At 46.1% G+C, this 22,661-nt stretch overlaps 1 protein-coding gene across 2 annotated transcripts in view; it reads right to left on the reverse strand.

The window, feature by feature from the left end:
- Window positions 1–22,661, reverse strand: part of LOC123343351 — a 90,730-nt gene that overhangs the window by 47,976 nt on the left and 20,093 nt on the right. The window contains exon 1 of one of the 2 annotated variants that reach the window (XM_044978425.1): window positions 4,478–4,664. The exons of the other annotated variant lie outside the window; for it this stretch is intronic. The gene's annotated coding sequence lies outside the window, so the exon portion shown is untranslated. Of the gene's footprint in view, window positions 1–4,477; window positions 4,665–22,661 lie in introns of those variants that run through there. 2 annotated transcript variants of the gene reach the window in all.

Raw genomic sequence — 22,661 nt, forward strand, 5'->3', positions numbered from 1 at the left:
GAAAATCTGTCAAGCCGCTGTCTGTTTTACCTTCATGTATAAATACTTTAAATCAAGTTGAGCTTTTAATTGGTGTGGATGAAATTAGGGTATTGCCACCAAATGAGATGCATCATTTTCAGCTGTGTAAGAGATTCCAATCTCCATGCCTGTCTCTTGAGTTTCTCCCATCTTCTAGGCTTTTAAGATTAAATTCCCTAATGTCTTAAAAATAATAATAAAGTTCACTTAAGTGGGAGAATGTTTAATATGACCAGGTTCTGTGCAGCTGTAAACCCATGCAAGGGATTGAATACAGGTCTTCAGGGGCAGAGCACAAATATCTGTCACTTGAGCTAAAGGAATAACTCTGAGGTGGTAGCTGACAGCTCTGCCTCCACCAGAACCAGCCACTGGAGGAGGAAGTGACAAGGTGCTATACATACTGTCCCTGACAGAGGAAGCTCTCTATGAGTGGCTGAACTCTCTAGCTATTAAAGTCCCTATTCAAATGCCAATATTGTACCAACTCCCCACAGCTATCATCAGCAGGGTTTGAGCCCAGGACCTTCTGTGCCACAGGGCAGATCTTGACTTGAAAGAGACATGCTATTAGTTGGTAGCAGTAGTAGGTTGCTATTCACTGTGGAATAGCCACTAGAGGGTGCTAGCCAACCCATATATGATATATGCAGACACACACCATATTAACAGGTATTATGCGCATGGTATTAATATTATATATATTAGGTTAAATATGAAAGTTGGGTAGTTATGCTAACTGACTTGTAGCATGTTCTTCCCATAATGCTGTTCACCTATGTCAAGTATCCCACAACACTCTGCAAAGCTGAAGTCAGCTTTGACACTGGCAAATATGAAACCTGTCAAAGGCAAGGTGCATGTGTGCTGTGTCTTGGTACAGGTAAGGACTGCCTTCCTGGCCCTTACCACTTGGAACATGGTGTCCCAAACAAACAAAGAAGGAACAAGTTGATACAGGAGAACAAAGTAAAAAGCTGATTAGTGGGTTTTGTGGGTGATGTAGCAAGTGCTTTTAGCTTCTAAATGGCCATACTAGAAATATGGCTAATGTGAACGCCTACTTGGGAGCACATCTGTGTAAGGTGGACTGCACGGTGCGAGAAGCACCGCCTGTACAGAGCGGTACATGTGCCTCCTTTGCGTACTGTACTGCTTAGACAATACATTGGCTAAGCTTGGGTATTTGGTCTCTTGAATGTTTTTAATATTGAATTGCAAGTGTCGTCAAACAATTGGCAAGGCTTCAGACAATACGGGGAATCTGACATATTGCGTGAGCAGGCGTTGTAGTCTCTCAACCACAACTGTCCCAGCCATTTATGTGTCTACACCGCCTCTCATCCTGAAAGATCTCAGAGCACCTTATGCATCAGGGGCCAAGAGGTGCTGAGCATCTGCATCCCCCCCCTGGTTTGGCCCTATATAAACATTAGACATCATATCACCTCCCACTGAAATGCAGCCACCTCTGGAGTGGAACATGGCCTCTGCCTAGTGGTACACAGCAACACTGCAACAATTTAGGATGAGAGGTGAGGAAGAATACCATATCCAATTGCAGCTGCAGGGGGATTTTTAAGCAGGTAAATTGGAATTTGACCAGGACACAGGGACAAACACCCCTTCTTCTGTGAAAACTGGAGAATGAAAATATTTTCATGATTACCATTGGTCAGGGCCTTGGTTTGCGGCCTAAAGATGGCACCTCCAGCAGCACAGTGGCTCCCAGCAACATGTCTGGGGCACTGCTTCAGTACTGACTGACAGAAGGTGCCACCTGCTGAATCACCAACAGCTTTCTGGTTTCTCCTTGGAGGCTTCCTGTTCATCACTGACCAGACCTCACATCCCTTACGGCTGAGATCAGACAAGATCACAGCTGGTTTCCTCTCAGATCTGAATTGCAACCCCTATTGCTAATTCAGTCCTGGGCCTCTCAAGCACAGAACACTGTTACCCAAGAGGTTAGCTGATTTGGGGGTCCTGTGGGTTGTTTTCCATTAGGATAAAGTGATGATGGGGTCAAGTATTTCTTTGGGCACAACAAAGGTATTAACATGACCCCATCACTGTCCAACAGTCATAGGATGACTGGCCCCTTTAAGGGGAGATGGGGCCAGCCACACCTGTGGCATAAGTAATTACCTCCTTCCCAGCCTGAGGGGATGGGACCTAAGGGGGCTAAGTCATCGCTTAAGGGACACCTGGACCTTATAAAAGAGTTGGGAGACACCAGTCTGAGGAGTGGAACCTCAAGAAGTGGATAGCCCCCTGTGTAAGGCCCTGAGCCAAGGTCTGCAGGAGGCTGGGTACTCCAGGGGAATCAGTGATCTATACCGGAGCAGGGAAGGAGGCAAGGAATAAAGCCCAGAAGGGGCTGAAAATGGTACTTCAGGTGAGCCAGTTTATAAGGCTGAGAGCTTTACCTCAGAGCCAGAGGTAGCCCAGAAAGAGTTCCAAGGGTGGGTTGAAGAGAAAACCCCCGAAGGACAGAAGAACGTTTTTGTTTGTTGGTACGTTTTAGTTAATGTGTTCACCACCCTGGAAGGGATTAGATTTGTTTGTGACTTGGCCGGAGGACTAAGCCACATCTCAAGCACAGACTGGTATGCGGAGAGCCAAGGAGACCAACGTTGGGGAAGGAAACTGAGGCAGCGGGTGCTGGCAGTGCCTCACTTGACCAGTAGAGGGTGTTCTGGGGCAGCCAGGCATCATGGCATGCATATCATTAAAAATCCTTTAAACCCTCCATTAAAGAGACAGAAAAACAGTTAAAGCATTTGAAATGTAAGGTATTAAGTAAGGCTTTCATTTTAACAACATCCCTTTTCCCCCTCTCCCCTCAGTCAGAGAGAGTTTTTTGAAGGAAACCCTCTGTTTAACAGTTGTTTGTAGAAGATGGGAATTGTGACACAGAGATTTCCCCGTGGCAAAGGGCCCCCTGTTCTTTGCAAACAGCTCTCACCTGAGACCCAACAAACTTATTACACCAAACATATGTCCTACAGGGTATTTATACATACAGAGTAACATGTAAGATATCTATGGAAAGCTCATAACTTGTCAAGACTCATGATCATTGTGAGATGTAGGAATGAGTAATATTAAATAATATATGTATTTTAAAAGTATGTGTTATGGACTTAGGGTAGAAATTAGTCACCGAAATGTGATGTGTCTCAATGAGGACCCGTTCAAGCAAGAGGGCCTTTCTAGTCAGCCAGCAAGGTAATGCAAGGCTCTTATGTCTACCCTTGCCACGGTCAATGGAAAACCATCAGAGACAACGGTAAACAATCGAAACCACTTAAAGGTAGAAAAGAAAGTCTGCAAGAAGGTCGGGGTTCGCCCTGCCTGTGAATAGAAACGAGACTGCTTCCAGTATAACAGAGAGCCAGGAAAGGCACTCTGGAGCCATTCCCTCAGGGGAACCCCTGGCAGAGGGGGGTGCTTTCATGAACGTTTGGATCCTGATTCCTGAGGAACCAGTCAGCTCTGCAACGGTCTGAACTTTGGGGGGTGGGAAATCTACTTCATTAGCTAGGAAAGGTAACTATTGATAAGCATAGACCCGGTTTGCATTTTATGAATTTGCTTTACACTCTCTCTTGTTTCTAGTTAAATCTTCATTCTTTCTTAAATACGCCTTCTTTGGTTTTATTATAAGTGCTCACAGTGCTTTGCGGTTTACAGGAGCGGTGGCTTAAGGTAAAACCGGTAAACTGGGGTACACTGCACCTTTGGGTGCAGAGGATCTGGAATTTCTGTGAATAGCCAGTGTCTGAGGCTGGATATCAGAGGGGTATGATTCAAAAGGATTCAAAGATTGGGGTGAATCTACTGTTAACCTGCCACATGAAGGAAGGGCTGGCATAAGGAGAGTGCTTGACTGGCTGAGAGCGGGCAGCGCCAGGGAGATGACAGTTACCGCAAGAAAGACTCACTCTCACTTGAAGCAGGGGAGTAACAATGGTGACTCACAATCTTGGGTACCCCAAGACCCCTCCCAGTAATAACTGTCCTTTTGTAGGGGGGAAGAGAAAAGGTTCACTGAGATGGGCTGAACCTGCTGTTGTTGCTGTTGCTTACGTCCGATCCTGTTTCTTAGACGCCAAGACAAACGCAAGCAAAAGGGGAGAGAAAAGAACAGCACAGATGGAAAATGCAGCTTCTGTCTCGGGTGTTGACGCTCACTTGCAACCTCGCTGCTAGAGGAACGCACGACCCTGTCAGCTGCTCTGAGACCTGTAAACCTGTACGAGTGTTGGCCTATTTAGGGGGGTTGCTTTTAGCTGCCTTTCTAGTCACGTGCGCACAGCAGTGTTGCAAAATATAATCTTGGTCAGCTAAGCCAGACTCTTCTTAAACAGAAGGTTCAAAAGAGAGCGATAGGAAAGAGAAGAAATAGTGGGGAAGGAAAAGGACACACAAGAGGAGGGTAACAAAGTCTCACATCCCAACTGGTGTTTGGAATTCAGCTGGCGCCATTGGAGACAGTGATGTCATCTGGCTCCCTCTCTCTGGCCTGGTCTGGTCAGGGGCATCCTTCACAATTAGGATAATGAAGGCCCAATGGTGTTACAGTGGCTCCCAGTGTCCCCAGAGACTGTGGGGGTGACAGCCATGACTACTTGCATCCGACGAAGTGGGTATTCACCCACGAAAGCTCATGCTGCAAAACATCTGTTAGTCTATAAGGTGCCACAGGATTCTTTGCTGCTTTTACAGAACCAGACTAACACGGCTACCCCTCTGATACTTGACAGCCATGATTGTGGAGCTCATTCCTTCCCCTTCTCTCAGCCAGCAATCGTTGCATTTGCATCTGCTAATTTCCCCCCCAACGCCTCTTTTTGAGGACCCCTGGAGGGAGTGCTGGGTGGAATAACCCATCCCCTCATTTTTTTGTCCACCAATTAGGCCTCATTTCCAACAAACCAACTGTGGTTCATTGATTTCCAGTCCCACACTTTTCTCATTTACCGGGCATGACTTTAACACGGTTCTCAAGTTATATCAGGAGTATTTTTTGTTTAGACTAATTTAGTCTTCCTGTCTCCTTTTTGATCCTTTTCCCATCAACATTTATTGTCACAGGTTGTTGTGACATTTAATTGACTTTTATCCACTATCCCACAGTTAGGCTTACCACCAGGATAAATTTGCAGTCCCAATTACTAGAACAGAGGCTCGGCAGTTCATCACCGTGAGAGACAAGAGGACCAGGAGGCATTCTCTATGGCTGGAGGCAGAAGAGGATGGACAGGTTGTAACCACCAGGAAGAATTCCCCACAGCTAGACGTTTTCAGTCGTTAGCATGTTCTCATTCTGGAAACGACAGAAAAAAGCTCTGAAGACCAGGGGTGCCAGAACGGGGGCCAAGAGGCCATGGCCCTCCCACTGTTGAACGTGGATGGGCCTGGCCAGTCCACTTTTCGCCACGGGCCCAGCCCCCTGCTCCTCCTCTTCCCCCCAAGGCCCCACTCCCTGGCCAGGCCAGAAGCTGGAGGCCGGCCCAGGGAGCCCAGGCAGCTATGGGGAGCCGTGGCCCCTCCACTGACCTGGACTGGCGGGGCCTGAGAGCAGTCCCTGGCCTCTGACCCCACCTCTTAGGCCCCCACCCCGGGGCAGATGGAGGGTCCACTTGGCAGCTCTTACCATGACCCAGCTGCGGCTCCTTGGCCCCCTTGGCCCCGCTCCCAGGCCAGGCTGGATCTGGGTCATGATAAGTGCTGCACAGGCAGCTCTGGGGAGCCACGGACCCTCCACCTGCCCTGGGCAGAGGGACCCACGGACCCTCCACCTCCCCTGGGCTCTCGAGCCCCCAGCCCCCAGGCAAGTGGGGGGTCTGTGGCTACCCAGCCGGTCTCTGGCTTCCAGCTTGGCTGGGGGGCGGAGCCTTGGGGGAAGAGATGGGGCAGGGCCGGGGCCACAGAGGGGGAGAGGCCTTGTGGCCTCCCCACTTTTAGGAAGAATCCCTCACCCCTGTCTGAAGAGCCAGTAGGCCGAGTGAAACACAAAGCTATATGAGATGTGCCTGTGGATGGCTGCTCAGCCCACCCCACAAGACAATCAAGTGTGCCCACAAAGAGATCTTCAAATGTCCAGTGAAGACAGACAGTCCTTCTTGTGGATTCCATACCAAGAAGAATGGAAAGAACATTCTGCAAAGGACAGGTGGAAAACAGGGCTGTGTGCCTGGAGCCAAAACATGAGATGTCACTCTATGATTGGACACTGAGACACTGCTTCACAGGATACCTCACATATTATTGATAATTTCATGGAACTCGGAAGGGTGCTGAAGGAATGTCCGCGTGATCTTCTCAGGGGGCATTCCTGTCCCACGAACAAAGGAAGATAGAAGGTGGAAGATTCTGGAAATGAACCACTGGTTAGGTAAGGGGTGTAAAGTAGAGGGTTTTGGTTAGGTGGAACACTGGTCCACCTTCTATGGTGGCAGGGCGTGTGTGTAAAGTTTGGATGGCCATTTCAGCTGAAGGGGAACCAATCTTCTAGGGAACAGGCTGGCTAGAGTAGTCAGGACGATGTTAAACTAATAAGAAGGGAGGGATAAAAGGAGCAACTGATGAGCACTCATTTAGAACTACAGTAGAACCTCAGCGTTACAAACATCTTGGGAATGGAGGTTGTTCTTAACTCTGAAATGTTCGTAACTCTGAACAAAACATTATGGTTGTTCTTACAAAAGTTTACAACTGAACATTGACTTAATACAGCTTTAAAACTTTACTATGCAGAAGAAAAATGCTGCGTTCCCTTTATTTTTTTAGCTGTATATGTTTAACACAGTCCGGTACTGTATTTGCTTTTTTGTGTGTGTCTCTGCTGTTGCCTGATTGCATACTTCTGGTTTTCCAAATGAAATGTGTGGTTGACTGGTGAGTTCGTAACTATGATGCTGGTAACTCTGACGTTCTACTGTAGTTTTGATGTAATAGACATCTATAAAGCATTTGACTTGGTACCACACAATATTTTAATTAACAAACTAGAATGATGCAAAATCAACATGACACACATTGAACGGTTTAAAAACTGGCTGATGGATATGTAATTGTAAATGGGAAATCATCATCAAGCAGGTGTGGTTCTGCTGGGGTCCTGCAGGCATCGGTTCTTGGCCCTATGCTATTTAACATTTTTATCAATGACCTGGAAGAGAACGTAAAATCATCACTGATAAAGTTTGTGGATGACACAAAGATTGTGGCAGTCGTAAATCATGAAGAGGACAGGTTGCTGCCACAGAGAGATCTGGATCCTTTGGTAAGCTGGGTGCAATATGTGTTTTAATACAGCTAAATGTAAAGTCATACATCTAAGAACAAAGAATATAGGCCATATTTACAGGATAAGGGACCCCATCCTGGGGCCCAGTGCCTCTGAAAAGAATTAATGGTCATGATAGATCATAAGGGTTATGAGTTCCCAGTGCCATGCTTGGATGCACAAACAAGGTCATATTGAGTAAGAGTAGAGAAGTTATTTTACCTCTGTATTTGGCACTGGTGTGACCACTGCTAGAATATTGTGTCCAGGTCTGGTGTTCACAATACAAGAAGGATGTTGATAAATTGAAGAGGGTTCAGAGAAGAGTCATGAGACTGATTAAAGGATTAGAAAACATGCCGTAGAGCAGGGGTGGCCAACCTAAACCTGAGAAGGAGCCAGAATTTACCAATGTACATTGCCAAAGAGCCACAGTAATACAGCAGTAATACAGCAGCCCCCATCAGCCTCCCCTCCCCCAGCACCTCCTGCCCACTGGCAGCCCTGCTGATCAGGGCCTCCCCGTCCTTCCCTCTGCCTCCTGCCCACCGTGATCAGCTGTTTTACAGTGTACAGGAGGCTCTGGGGTGGAGGGCGGAGGAGGAAGGGCGCAGCAGGCTCAGGGGAGGAGATGGGAAGGGGCAGGGGCTTTAGGGTAAGGGGTGGAGTGGGGGCGGAGCCTGGGGTTGAGCAGTGAAAGTTGGTACCTACAGCTCCAGTCCCAGAGTCAGCACCTATGCAAGGAGCTGCATATTAACTTCTGAAGAGCCGCATGTAGTTCTGGAGCCACAGGTTGGCCACCCCTGCCTTAGAGTTATAGACTCAAAGAGCTCAATCTATTTAATTTCTAAAAGAGAAGGTTAAGAGGTGAAATGGTCACAATCTATATGTACCTACCTGGGAAACAGAAGAGGGCTCTTCAATCTAGCAGACAAAGGTCTAGTAAGACCTAATGATTAGAAGCCAAAGGTAGACTCTAAGGCTAGGTCTATACTAAAAAATTGAGTCAACCCAGCTAAGAATCCACACCCCTGAGCAACGGAGTTAAGCCGACCTAATCTCTGATGTAGACAGCGCTAGGTCGCTGAAATAATTCTTCTGTCAATTTATCTACCACCTCTTGGTCGCTGTAGTGAGTGGCTACGTTGAAGTGCTGCAGCTGCCCCGCTGTAGCGGTTTAAATGTAGACAAACCTAAATGATACCCAAACTTGTAACTGTGGGTAATTAAACACTGGAACAATTTACCAAGGGTTGTGATGGATTATCCAGCGCTGGAAATTTTTTAATTGATGGAATGTTTTTCTGAAAGATCTGCTCTAGTTTGAACAGGAATTAATTCAGGGAACTTCTATGACCTGTGCTATGCAGGACGTTGTACTAGGTGTGCAAAATGGTCCCTTCTGGCTTTACAGTCTGTGACTCTTCCTATTTCTTTATATATATATACTTAATTGACTATAGGAGATTGCTATTTCTCTCCATTAGGTGCTCTGAGAGAAAGCCCCGTGGCCAGAATTCCCTTTAGCAAAGTCTGTCTTTGATCTATCAATCAAACAGACTGTCAGTGGCAGATCTACGGATGAGCTGCTCTGCTTTGGGTAGCTTCCTGATGACATATTCATTAGGCCCCACACCACTTACACGTCTGCGGGTTAAATATTAATATGGAAATTTGCAGATTGGATTTGAAAGCTTCTATTAATAGGCTTAAATCTCCCTAAATGTTTTACATCCAGAGTGTCTATTCCCTGAACCCTAGCAGTTGTTCACTTCTGCACCCTGATACTTATGGAAAATGTAGCAAATTATTATCCTCCACTAGAAGATTTGTGCTTACTAGTGTGACTACACCATGGCTGTGGTATATCTGAATAACTTAAGTATAGGTATGGTAGGTATTTTGTGTAGTCTAGTGGATAGAGCAGTGGCCTGGGACTTACAAGAAGTGGGTTCTATTCCTGGTTCTGCTTTTGACCAGTTGGGTGAGCTTGGTCAGGTCACTTCCGTCACAGTTGGTGCCTCGGTTTCCCCACTTGTAAAATGGGGACAAGAATACTGACCTTTTGTAAAGCTCTTTGAGATCTACTTAGGAAGAATGCTATATGAGAGCTAGGTTTTAGCATTCTTAGTAGTGGTAATAAGTAGCACGTCGTAACCAAGATTAGGCTCTGACACTGTCCAAACCCTATGGGAGAGACAGTCCCTGCCCTGAAGAGCTTACAATCTAAATAGGGTGAGAGGGGAAAAGGCACAGAGACATGAATATGATCTATACTTCCTGGCACAATATGATAAAATTAGGGGAAACATACAAAAGAGACCATTTGGCTACATTATGGAATCATTGGTAACATGGCAAATATGGCTGAGGCAGGGAACGAGAAATCAGCACCGAGTGAGTCTGATGCTGTTAAAGGGAATTAATATAGATTATGGATTCTCGGTGTATTCTGAAAGCTTAGAAACGGCTCATATTGCTCTGGGGTCAGAAAATACTCTCCATCACTAAGTTTGACCAAGAGCTGCTCCAGAGGATTGTAAATGTGTATCAGCTTTCAGGTTATGGTGTGAACTACTGTACAATATGAAGAAGTTTACCATCATGATGTAAAGAGGATGATTGGGTAGAATGTATGTACAGCATTGGCACACATATGCATTAGCAATACTACATGAAAAGGTGTGTGTATATATCACCCAACATATATGCACCACGGGGGGTGGGATCTCAAATGCCACAGTCCCCACTGCTCTGGATGGGTATTAAGGATCCAATAGCAGTTTTCATAAGAGAAGGTGTGTGTCAATGGTCGAGTGTTCCCTACCGCAGCTGCTGTGGAGTATGTGATGTGCAGATTGGCTGCTGGGGTCCTCCCTCCATCTTGCAGAACCTATGTTTTTTTAGTGAATGAAGCAATTCCTGTATGTGCAGAGCTTGATTCTGACCTCATATCAGGGTACACTGATGCCAATGGAGCTACTTTCTCCTGCCTTACATCAGTGAGAAAGCAGAATGTGACCCACAATTCATACAGTGCTTTGGGATCCTTTGAGATGAAAGGCCTAAAATAAAGGAAAAGGGCTCGAATCTCATCTAGTGTAAATCCACATTCCTCCAGTGGCTTCAACAGAGCTACATCGATTTACACCATCTGAGGTCCTGGCCCGAAGTCTTGTTTATTACCAATCTCAAAGAACACTGTTTGTTAATCTGTGTGAAGGACTGATCCAATAGTGACTGTCCTCACTGGCCTGGGCTCCAATTACATAGCTAAAACTGAATCCAAAAGAAGAGAGCAAAAACCACCTAGAAGATCCATCAAATAACAGGCCCACCTTATACTTCAGCAAGTGGCACTGCCCTGCCTAAGAGGCCTCTATGGAAAACACTAGGTTTATTAAAATTAATGAAGGAGCCGGCTGTTCCTAAATAATTCATTGCCTATCAGCTGCTGCTGAGGTAATAAGAGCTCAGCAAGACATCACTTCAAGACATGATTCAGTGTTGCACTAAAGCTAGGTCTACACTGTGGGGGGAGTCGACCTAAGATACGCAAGTCGGCGTATCTTAGGTCGATTTACCTGGCCGCGAGGATGGCGGCGAGTCAACCGCTGCCGCTCCCCCATTGACTCCGCTTCCGCCTCTCGCACGCGGTGGAGTTCCAGAGTCGACGGCAGAGCGATCGGGGATCGATTTTATCGTGTGTACACTAGACCTGATAAATCAATCCCCAATAGATCAATCACTACCTGCCGATCCGGCGGGTAGTGTAGACATACCCTAAGTCTAAAAATCTTTAAACAGAACTAAGAACGATGCTGGCTAGATCCTGAAACACTTTGTGGTGGGTGTGTTCTGTGTGTTCAGTGGGCATGGATCCTCAATGGCGCTTCCACGCTCATTTATACTAGTTCAGGGTTTGGCCCCGTGGTTACACAACATGCTCTTTCTGTCTCTAGACCCATACAGCTTTGGTAAGAATTTATCCAAATAGTTTAAAGTAGGAGAATGTGGTGCTAGATTAGCAACCGTGGAGATGGAAGCTCTCTGGTTAGCCGGAGGACAGGTAGCGCATAGCAGTGGCTGTGCAAACAAGCCCTAACTGTGACACAGCTCTGCCTGGAGGCACACACCCCTCACACACACACACACACACACACACACACAGAGGACAGACTAAAACAATGAGGAGTCCTTGTGACACCTTAGAGACTAACACATTTATTTGGGCATAAGCTTTTGTGGGCTAGAATCCACTTCATCAGATGCATGGAATGGAAAATACAGTGGCAGGTATAAGTACACAGCACATGAAAAGATGGGAGTTGCCTTACCAAGTGGGAGTTCAGCCTAACGAGACAATTAAATTAACAATAGGATAGACTGATCTCAGGCAACATTACACAAACTGGGTGGGCTTCAGCTCAATTACCTGACTAGGGAGCAGGATTCCCCCTCCTCTCAGATTGCCTCCAAACTCTAACTTTATTTTCAGATCCAATCCTGATTTCACACAGAGCAGCCTTTTTTGAACCTGCTTCAAAGGCAAGCCAGGCTGAAAGGGTCTGTTAGAAAAGGATCGGCAAGATATACTGACGCAGGCAATTTGCCTCAAGGGGCATTTGAGCTAGGTCGTGTGAGGAGTAAGTCAATTTCCTCTTGTTCTGCTCCTTTCCAAAAATAGCGCTTCATCAATCACTTGCTCCAGTGTTTTAAAAATTAAAGCCGAGCCCTTCTTGAAGTACAGAACTGAGGTGGTGATTTTATCCAGGCCACCCTGACAGGATTCTCAGGGGGATTGCGAAGCTCTGAAATACACTTTAGCAAATTCTGCACCAAGCCTGGCTTTAGAATATTTGAAAAAGCCACTGGCTGATTTTACGATTCCTAAATTGGAAATATATGAATGAAACAAATCTTATGGCACCTAGGGGACACACTCAGACAACTCCACCCAATGTGCTGGACGGCATGGTCCAGTAGGTAGAACATTAGACTGAGACGTGGAAAGACGTGTTCTTGTCCTAGCTCTGCTGCTCACTTGCTAGATGATCTTGGACAAGTCACTTTGCTGCTGTGTGCCTCAGTTTCCCCCTCTGTAAAATAGAGACATTAATACTTACCCTCTTTTATACAGGGCTTTCACATTTATGGATAGAAAAGGGTTATAAGGGCTGTATCCAGCCCTCATTGTAGTCAAAGGGGACTTTGCAATATATTCATAGATTTTACGGCCAAAAGGGACTATTGGGATGATCTAGCCTAACCTCCTGAATATCACAGGCCATAGGCATTCCCTGTATTAATTCTTGCTTCAGGTTTTATTGGAAGCTGGATTAGGCCCTAGAAGAGCTAAGTATTATTATTTAGGATCAACTGAAATTTGAATGGCAAGACACACAAGAATGATATTTACCCCAGGAATTTACATTCACGCATAGTAAAGACCTAATTCTGCAAACTCCTGCTTACATGAGTAACAGTCCTTGCAGGAGCAGTCCCATTGAAAGCCAGTGGGGCCAATCATGCGTATAAGGTCTGGTTGTGTGAGTGAGTATTTGCAGGATCAGCTCCCAAGAAACCAAACAATCTCATAGTAACCAGGTCAGCTGCTTCTGGGAAGTTTTTTAAGGTTTGTTTTCTGGTCTTCATCTATTTTATTTTTTAAAGCAATGATGGTGCTTGATAGTAAGTCCAAAGGTGCTTTATAGTAAGGATCAAAGGTAAACTTGGCCAATAGTGATTTGCACTATGACTGTACTATTTTTATAAGGGACTGAGCCCATCAGTCCTGCTAGGCTGTAATGTTACCAGTTACATGGTTTAATTTTTTTGTTCCGGTAGGAAATCATCAAATATTTACTGCACTTCCTGTGAGTGATACGGCATCATCCCTTGAATCGTGGGCATGATGCAACACTCATGGGAGTTAGAGTTTGAGGAAGACAACAAAGGATTTGATCATGCAAAAAACAAACCTTGACACACACCCCACCCCAAATGGGTTAGAAACTATTACTTTAAAAGGAAGTTTAGGACCTCCATTTAAAGCAGGGCGGAAGAGTTTTTAAAACCTAATAGTAATAGAAATTTTTTTCATGAATTTTTTTTTAAACAGAATAAAAGCCATTTTTTGGGAGAAGGTTGGATTTAAATGTTCACCCTGTGGCTTTTCCAGCCCAAACATTGTTCTAGAGAATACTTGCATGAGATTGCATATTTCTCCTTTCATAATTCTCATTGCATGAGAGTTAGAGTGGGACACTGACTAGAAACAAAGGCAACACTGACTAATATATTTCCTGTATTTCTAGCTGAGAGAAATGCAAAACATTGTGACTCAACAGTAGCAGTGAATAGTAAAAAAAAATAAATCAGATTTCTATGTTCAGTTTTATTAATCTAAGAAAAATAGGTAAAGACTTTTTAAAAAATGAAATGTACAGGGTTCCCAGGGTCCAGATCTGGTTGTTCTGTACTGCATCACAACCACAAAGCAAACAGAGTGTTGCGCCAAAGGAGCAAATACGGATTCCCCCTGACCAGGAGCTATAGACTTTCCTCAACAACCCCGCTCTGCAGAGCTGTGCTAAGCATAAACTCAGTGCATCTGAGAATGGAGCCCAAAGTATATGAAACCTGGGGAAGGCCTTGTCTACCCAGGAAAGTTTCCCCCCTATAATTATACAGATAGAACAAAGCTACACGGCTCCGTCTACAGCAGCTACTTTCCTTGTCAATCACCACATCCACACACTAAAGTGCTTTTCTGAAATAAGCACACAGATTTCTGGGCAGGTATCCCAGGATGCAATGTTCTGCCACTTAGCTCAGTGCATTATGGGTGGTGGACTGTGGGACACCTAATGGAACCTACCAGAATTCTGGGCCTTGAGGTCAAATTCCTGTGATTCTTTCCACCGTATTCCATAACTTGTCTGGTTTTCTCTACCGCGCACTACTTTCTGTTTCAGTTTCAAAGGTAGCATGGAGGAAGCACAGCTGAGCGCCGCAGTCCTGGCCCTCACCGTATGAATGGGATGCTCTAGATGTCCTGGCAATCATGCAGGCCGGTGGCTTTGGAGGAGGTGGAAGATCTCCACCACTGTGTTGCTATGTAGATACTGCTAAGTCAGAGGATAATCAGACCTGTAATGGCTAACTCTCTTAGCAAAAGAGCTGCTTAAGTTAAAGAAATAAAAGTGGCTGCTGGGCTTGGTAACAAGAACTTGAAAGACAAAGGATGAGAAGGACCTGAACATAACTGGGCCAGATCCTCAGTTGGTGTCAATCTGCTTAGCTTCATTGAAGTCTGTATACCTATGCCAAGCTGAAGATCTGACCCAACTGTTTTAATTTTAAATTCAGTAATTGCCAAGGCTGTTTTAATTAGATAAAGAACTCTGAGCCCTAAAGTAAATTGTGCATGGAGTCAACAAGCTAAACACGAGAAGCCAATAATATTTACACTTCACCTCCTTTATCTCAGCCAGCTCAGGAACATATTGACCATGTCTGCCAGGAGACTGTTTTGCTGTGGGGCAAGTGTGACAGTTATGTCCCCCTCCCCCCCCGCCATCTGACTTTTCATAGGTCTTCATGTTTTCCACTTCCCCCACCCCTGACTTTGCAGGATATAATATGATCATGTATAATGTTCTACATGCTGAGACAGCTTTGTACACCGCAACAATTTTGTGACATGACGTACCTGGTGTCCGCACATGTTAGATTTGTCTATTGAGCTTGTGTGCCATAAGCAATATTTTAAGTTTTAAATAACAGCTCTGGCCCTTTGCGAAGTAAAGTGAAGAGATGCGACTACTGACTCGCTTTATCCTCTGATCCAATGACTGCCTCTGCCTCCAAGGCATCAGTGAGCAACAGTAGTAACTGGATAGTAATCACTGAGACCGTGGGGTTAAAAATCATTATAATAAAGGGACTCAGACACACCAGTGGGCAGCTGTGTGATACTTACATCACTCAGCTATGTAGGGCAGACGATGCCTCATCTGTGTTTTATGAAGCATTTCAATCTTATGTTTCCACAACCCATGGCAATCCTGCAGCCCGGCTCCCGGGAGGTGGGGAGCCAAACCGACATTTCTGAGGTGACTGAAAATCGAGGCAACTTTCAGACCACATGACCTCAATGGGGCTTGTGTTAAGGGCAGTTTCTAGTCAAGAGGGACTGGATATTTATATGGCTGTCAAGAGCAGCCAGAGTTATCACCACTAATAACGAGAGACACTTCAGTTTGGGGCTTGAGCCAGTCTCTAACTACAAGAGAGCAGGATGAGAGCTAGGTTAGAGGCAAATTCTCCCACATTTGCCTCCTGTGGGGTTCTTACCCCTTTCTCTGTAGCATCTGGTTCTGGCCACTATCAGTGACTGGACCATTGTTCTGATCCAGTCTGGCAGTTCCTCAATGATGGGATACCTACAAAAGATGCAGCTGGAACGCTGCACTTCCACTGGTATTTTATTAAAACACAGGCCACCGCCTCGCAGGTTCATTTTGGAGTTTTACAGTGAAGTATAATTTAGTAAATGTCAGGATTGCCAGATTACACTGCCTGATCCCAAGGCGTATTGTTAATGAGCTCGTCGGTACTGATACTCATAAGCGCCATCCGCTCAAATGACGTCAAGGCAGGAGCTTGCTTTGCTCTCAGCAGAAGCATTTAGGTTCAGACCCTGAAAGGTACTTTGGTGCCTAACTCCCATTGAGGATCTGGCCCTTACGTTCCAGCTCAGATGGTTTAGCAAAAGCAGAATCTAATCCCAGTCTTTTTGTCGAAGAAGCCTCTATCTTGACCCTGCCCTGTGCTGCTGTGCAGAGATCCAGTGGGAGCAACATGCCTCAGGGAAGGGCATCATCTGTCTCCTCTTGCTATAGATTATCACAGGAGGTTTGAGGGCGGTCAGCCCCACGCTGGCTGGCTCCATCACAGAAAGGTGCTGACTAATATATGCTGTCTAGCATATATACATGTCATATTAATAATATGTATTATCAGAGGATGGAGATGGATGGCAGGAGAGAGATCATTTGATCATTGCCTGTTAGGTTCACTCCCTCTGGGGGCACCTGGTATTGGCCACTGTCGGTAGACAGGATACTGGGCTAGATGGACCTTTGGTATGCCCGGTACAGCCGTTCTTATGTTCTTATCCCCACAATAGATATAATATTTGTGCTTAATGCAGACTAATATAGCAGTTATATAGCCTAAATTGGCCTATGATTTTATATAACCCTGTTCATTTATGCTAAGTATCCCATAATCCCTTGCATTCACTGAAGTAAGTTTGAGCAAATAGGGAAGCTGTCAGGATCAGGACAGATGAGTGCTTTATCATAGCAACAGAAAGGGAGTTATTCTCATGGGCCCGTACTGGAACGTCCCATAGGAAGGGGACAACACGTATGATCGTTCTACCCTAGTACCAACCTAGGTGGTGTCTTCATACCCTTTGGTACCTGAAATGCAGAACCAAGAAGTAAGAGGTACCCCATGGTACCAGAAAAACAAGGTAGAAAGCTGATTGGCTAAACCTAGTTTCAGATGAGGATTTAAAAAGATGGCTTTAGGGGCATACCTTTGGGGAGCTCACCTTCTGTGTGAATGTAACAACGCTGAGATGGCTTCCCAGAGACTAGTACCATACAGACCAGTCATACTCAGACTCACGAGCCACAAGAGGCTCTTTAATGTTTCTCCTGTGGCTCTTTGCAGCACATTAAAACACCGTGTGATTTAATTACTAACCGATCTAAGTTATTAACCAATCAGGATGCTTTTACTACGTTATTAACCAATTGTAGTTTATAAAATAATAATACTGGCCAGTCATTTTGCAGTGAGAATAATAAATATATATATGAAAACTATTTCCCGTCATGCTGTTTAAATATCACTATTGAATACTACAGTCATGAAACACTGAATTCAGACTACTGTGGCTCTGTTGAGTAATGTTGATTGCTAATTTGGCTCCTGAACCACTGAGATCTGAGTATCACTGATAGAGAACCCCTTTCCTGTACTATGTTATTATTGACTTGTAGCAATAAATCGGGCCTGAGATTATTTGGTCTCTTGAATAGATTTCATAATGAACCAGAGTGTGGTCAAGTAATTGACTAGACAGTTTATTAACAAAAGGAAGCAACTACTACTTCCATCCTCTCTTGCTCTGGCTGGCTGGGGGGAGGGGACAGGCGGCTGTGACAGGTCAAACAGCCTTTTGCTAAGGAGTTGGCAGCACAATCTAATCCCAGCTCTGCCACTGACTCCTTCTGTGGCTTCGGCAAACCTTCCCGCTGCCTGTTTCCCTGGTGGGGATAATCACACTTCCTGACCTCTGAGGGGTTAAGAGAGGAGTTGCTAATGTTTGGGAAGGGCTTTTGCTAGGAGAATGCAAATTAGATGACTATCTAGTAGCTATTATGTCATCATTCAACGTTTTTGCACTGGTGTAAATCAGGAGTAACGCTAATGAAGCCATGGAGTAAAACTGGAACGGTGAATCAGGCCCACTGGCACGGCACTGAGGGGAAAATTCTGTTACCACTGCTCATCCTGTCTGTGTTTTGTGGCTTTAAGGCTGTCTGTCAAGCCGGGTATATTCCTTCACCAGCCTTAAACTGACACACACACCCCTCCCCCGATCGGCGTGCACAAATTCCGTGGGTGTCAACGGGAGCTGTGCTGCACGAAGGGAGGACGGGCACAGTTCGGCCTTCAGCACAGAGGCACCAATTCAGCACACCATGTAGGCAGCTGTGCTTAGCTTTAAGCACGTGCTGAAGGGCTGCGTCAAATAGGAATGGTTCACTGAATCCAGGCGGGGAAGCGTTTCCCCAGCCATCCTGCAAGCCGGCTGAAACAGAGGTCTGAGGCTGGCAGCCAGCTGGCAGGTGACAGCGCTAGTAATGGGCTGCTCTCGCTCCAGGCAAGGGGGCTCAGCAACAAGCCTCTTCATTACAAAGTATCTGCGGGTGTTTATCTAATGTTCAGAAGGAACCTGTGCAAAGCAGGTTTGCTTAACTGACACATCTTATAAGGCAGGATCGTGTGGGATGGAAATATTAGGCTACCCGAAAGGTATGATTCAATATGCTGGGTTTTGATATAGAACTGATTATAGTGTCTGAATTACAGCGTTATCTCCGCTGCATAAACCTCAACTGCAAATCTTTTATCTTCTTCAAAGAAGACCTGAGATTCAAATGAGTAGGTTAGATCTGAGCTGCCTTTGGGATTAATTCCCCCCGTCCCCGCCTCCCTCCATGCTCAGAAACTCAATGCATTTTTAAGGGCTTTGCTAGTATTTCTCCTTTTTCTTGTCTTTATTTGGTTTCCTTTATCACTGCACAGGTGGCTGCAGCTGCTTTTAGGATGTGATCCAAACCCCACTGAAGTGAACACGAGTCTTTCCACTGATTTCAGTAGGCTCTGGATCAGCCCCTCCCTAATCCTCAGTCATTTGGAGCTCTGAGAGTCGTACTGGCTGCTGCGATTTACTCCTGTATATTTCTCCCTGCAAACCCTGGAGATTCGGTCTCCTCCCTGTCTCTTTGTTTACAACCCTGGTGCCAAAAAAGATTTCCCAGTCAATGAAGTATGAAGTGCCGGCATCTATGCTAGCCAGACGGTTGCAATGGACTCGTCACTTCTCATGTCTCACCATTTAGAAATGAGTCTCTTTTTCAGAGATAACCAGCCAAGTAAGCTTGCAGTGATCACCCGGATGTATTCAGCAACAGCTTTCAGCAAAGTAATAAAAATGTACTGAAAAGATGAGAATTTGAGCCTGGGGAGAGCCAAGCAAATGAGGAATAGCCCACGAATGTAGGACCAGAGGGCTGTTGTGAGTGTAAGAGCACCCCAATGCTGCCCGGCACACTGTTGTCATGATATGTACCCAAAAGGCGGCATATAATATATCACTGGAAAACTCACCGAGCATTAATATTCGTGTGTGATGTATGTACAAAGGATTTCATAGATACATGCTAGAAATATATTCTTAAAATGTATTTGGCAAGCGGTGCATAAGTCAGGCCTGTTCCAGACAAAGGAACGTGGTTCCCTCTGCTTGCGTGTGTCTCCAATGTAAATTACGCAAAGCGTCCCCAAAGACAAACATGCAAGGTAAACAAAGCCGTCAGGAGAGCAAGTGAGGAAAGGTGATCACTTAACCATCTGGATGGGGGATGGAGACTGTACCCCAGGAAGCCTTCCTGCCTCTTGAAGCAGGATCAATGAACTTAGAAAGACATAAGGCGAGAGGAAAAACTGCTTTGGCTTTCTTCACTTGAGGAGACAAAGGAACCGAGCACTTTAGGATCTGTGAAGGTAGAGAGTCTGGTCAGCCATGCTGGAAAAGAGACTTGGTGAGAAACACTCCTTTGAACAAGAGACTCTAGTTTGTAAAATCTTTTAGTCTTAGAAGCCTATTCTTACTTCTCTTTGCTTGCAACCCCTTCTTTCTTTATTCCTTATACTTGGTATTACTTATACCTACGACTTCTTGTTTAATAAACTTGTTTTACTTTTACTATAAATCAATTCAGTGCTTTGATTAAAACAGAGGGTTTGTTAACCCCAGTTAAGGTAATAAGCTGGTGGGTACTGTCCCTTGAAAGGAGCAGGGAACTTAATAACTTCTGTAAGTGTTCAGTGAGAGGGCTGGACACGACAGGGCAGGCAGTTTGGGGGAAATTCAGGACAGTGGGGTATTGGGCGACCCCAGCAAAGAGTAACTGGGCAGTGGAAGCCAGGTGTGACCTGCATGTTTGCATGGTGGCCATTGGGTCAGGGCTGTGACCATAGCAGCACAGCATTTAAGGCATTGAGGGTAGCAGGGCAGGCAGTGATGCAGCCCCTTATTGATCTGGGTTGAACCCCAAAGCCTTCCAGAGCCCAAATCCCAAACAAACAAAAGGGCCACTCGCAATCAGAGTTCAAGGAGGCAAAAAAGGGTTTTCATAGCTAGAGTCTGCCACTGGCCCAGCTGGAGCAACATCACAGCTCTCCAGAGCCCTCTAAGAGAGAGTAATGTAGCAATGCTCTCTCTTATTACAATTCATCACTTCCCTCCCTAACAAAGCAGTTAGACCCAGCTGGGACCCCCCCTCCCACCAGGCTATTTTGCATACTACAGCAATGTTCATTCAAGAATCTTAAGGCACCTCACAAGGGTGGGAAAGCCCTGTTATATGTAAGGCCATTTTATAGCAATTGCTTGAGAGACCCAGAGAGGTTCAGTGACCTGCACTCCCTGCTTTCTCCTGGCTGGGTTCCTAAGACAGCAAGCCCTGCGATGACGAGGACAGGCAACTGTGGAAACACTTCTGCTTGGCAAGAGGGCTGTAACCTCCCCCATTTCCCCACAAACTACATTCTGCCCTGTAATTACGTTAGTTAGAAGGAACCCACGTCGGTTACGACAGTAACCCGTGCGTCATATGCTGAAAGCGCTGGCCCAGGGGCTGTGAAAGCTCTGCCCTGATATGCAGGAGTGGAGTGGACGGAGTAGAATGTGCTGGGTCATGAAACAGCGACCTCTCTGGACCCTAAAGGGACGGTGTTGATGGTCTCCAATTCAGTCGGTTGGTCTTCCATCCAATCTTCCTTGGCCTTCAAGAGGAGGGGGCCTATGAAATAGTATTGGTGAAAGATACAAAAGGCCTCTCTGCAGTCTAGGGCCTATTTGAAAGAAGGAAATGGGGGGAGAATGTGAGGCGGGATTATTTGCAGTCCCAAATAATGAGAACTCAGCTCTGTCATCTCCAGTTCTCTGCTGGTGCCTGTTCCTATTCCACAGAGGCAGCTGCTTTTTGGCGGTGGGGGAATGATCCGTTCTGTGATTCTTCATGATGAAACGTGCTCTGCACATTGCTGCTAGCGCTACAGTGCAATTCTCTGCCCTGCAAGCCTTTTAGTGGGAGTCCTGGCTCTTAGCAGAGTTCCTGCATTACCATTACCAACAGAGCATGCGCTTTTGGGGCCAAATTCTCTACTGAGGCAAATGGACACTGCTGTTGGTTTCAATGGAGTGTTACACTTTTGCACCAGGAGTAAAGGTGACCCTTTGTCTGTCAGAAGGGTTTATGGTTGTCATCTCTCTCCCCTGCTGCTGAGGCGTCCTAGTTTGGCATATGACTGGCAAGAGAAGCAGAGAGGCCCAGGGCTCTGCTGGTGGAGAGCCCATTGTTTTAACAGTGATGCACCAACGGCCAGTGTAAACTGGTATGACACCAGCACTTGATCCGTGTGAGTGGCACAGAAACACAGCAACCGGTTTTCTTGAGTGTTGTGGCCCCACAACAGAGCATGACACAGCAACAAAGATGTTTCATTAATGGTCCTTGTGCAGAACTGCCGGGATGCTCCATTTCGTCTTTCTTAGTCTCCTTAGCTCCCATGGCCTGTAATGAAAAGGGCTAGGCCAAGGGGCATGGCTGCTCCAGCTCAGAGCTGGCTTAAGGTAACGACTGAAAATAAATTGCTTTCCCGGCTGCCTCTGCTCTAGCAAACCAAGTCGGGGGCTGGGCAGGAGAGAAGGCAAGTACGATCATCAAGTGGCCACCCCACTCAGCTGGCTAAAAGCCAGTCCCATGGGCCAACAGAATTCCTGCTGCAGATGTAAGAAGGTGAAGGAGGCCCCTGGATCCTAGTAAGTGTATGAATTAGAGGTGGGGCCAAAGCCTCCAGATCGGAGCATGCCCAGGCCTTGTGGGTGTGCAGATCCAGACCTTGCAGCTGGCCTGTTGCTCTCTATAACACCCCAAAGCAACATGCAGGAACTGAAGCTCTTTGACCTTGGCTGCATGTTAAGGATCCCATAACAGATGGGATACTCACTAAACCCTCTGCTTCCTTTTATTGCTAAGGCTCCACATCTGGTTCGGGAGCTGCTGGAATCATGACTGCACGAGCCTCTATCTTGCCTGCACGCATCACAGCTTTGCGCCCAGGGATAATGGAGAGGGAGGAAAGACAGTGTGTATTGCTGCTGCTGCAAGGCGTCTGGGGATAACAGTGGGAGGCTTCCATAAGCAGCTGCATCACACTGGGCCTGGATTCTCCTCTCACTTCCCTGGGTGTAAATAACTGCTGTAGTCAATGGAGTCACCCTAGCGTGAGCGAGAGGAGAATCAGACCCAACGTTCCGGCGTAGGACACCAGCTGCACTGACACCTGCCGCCCCCGCAGTCTGTTTATCATGGCGCTCGCTCTTCCTGTTGCAAGGCAAAGTGAATCAATAATAAACATTGAGCCGGAAAAGTTAGTCTGCACCCAGAGCATTGTAATAAATTAAGAG

Source organism: Mauremys mutica, chromosome 10 (assembly GCF_020497125.1).
Source record: "Mauremys mutica isolate MM-2020 ecotype Southern chromosome 10, ASM2049712v1, whole genome shotgun sequence".
Taxonomy (NCBI): Eukaryota; Metazoa; Chordata; order Testudines; family Geoemydidae; genus Mauremys; species Mauremys mutica.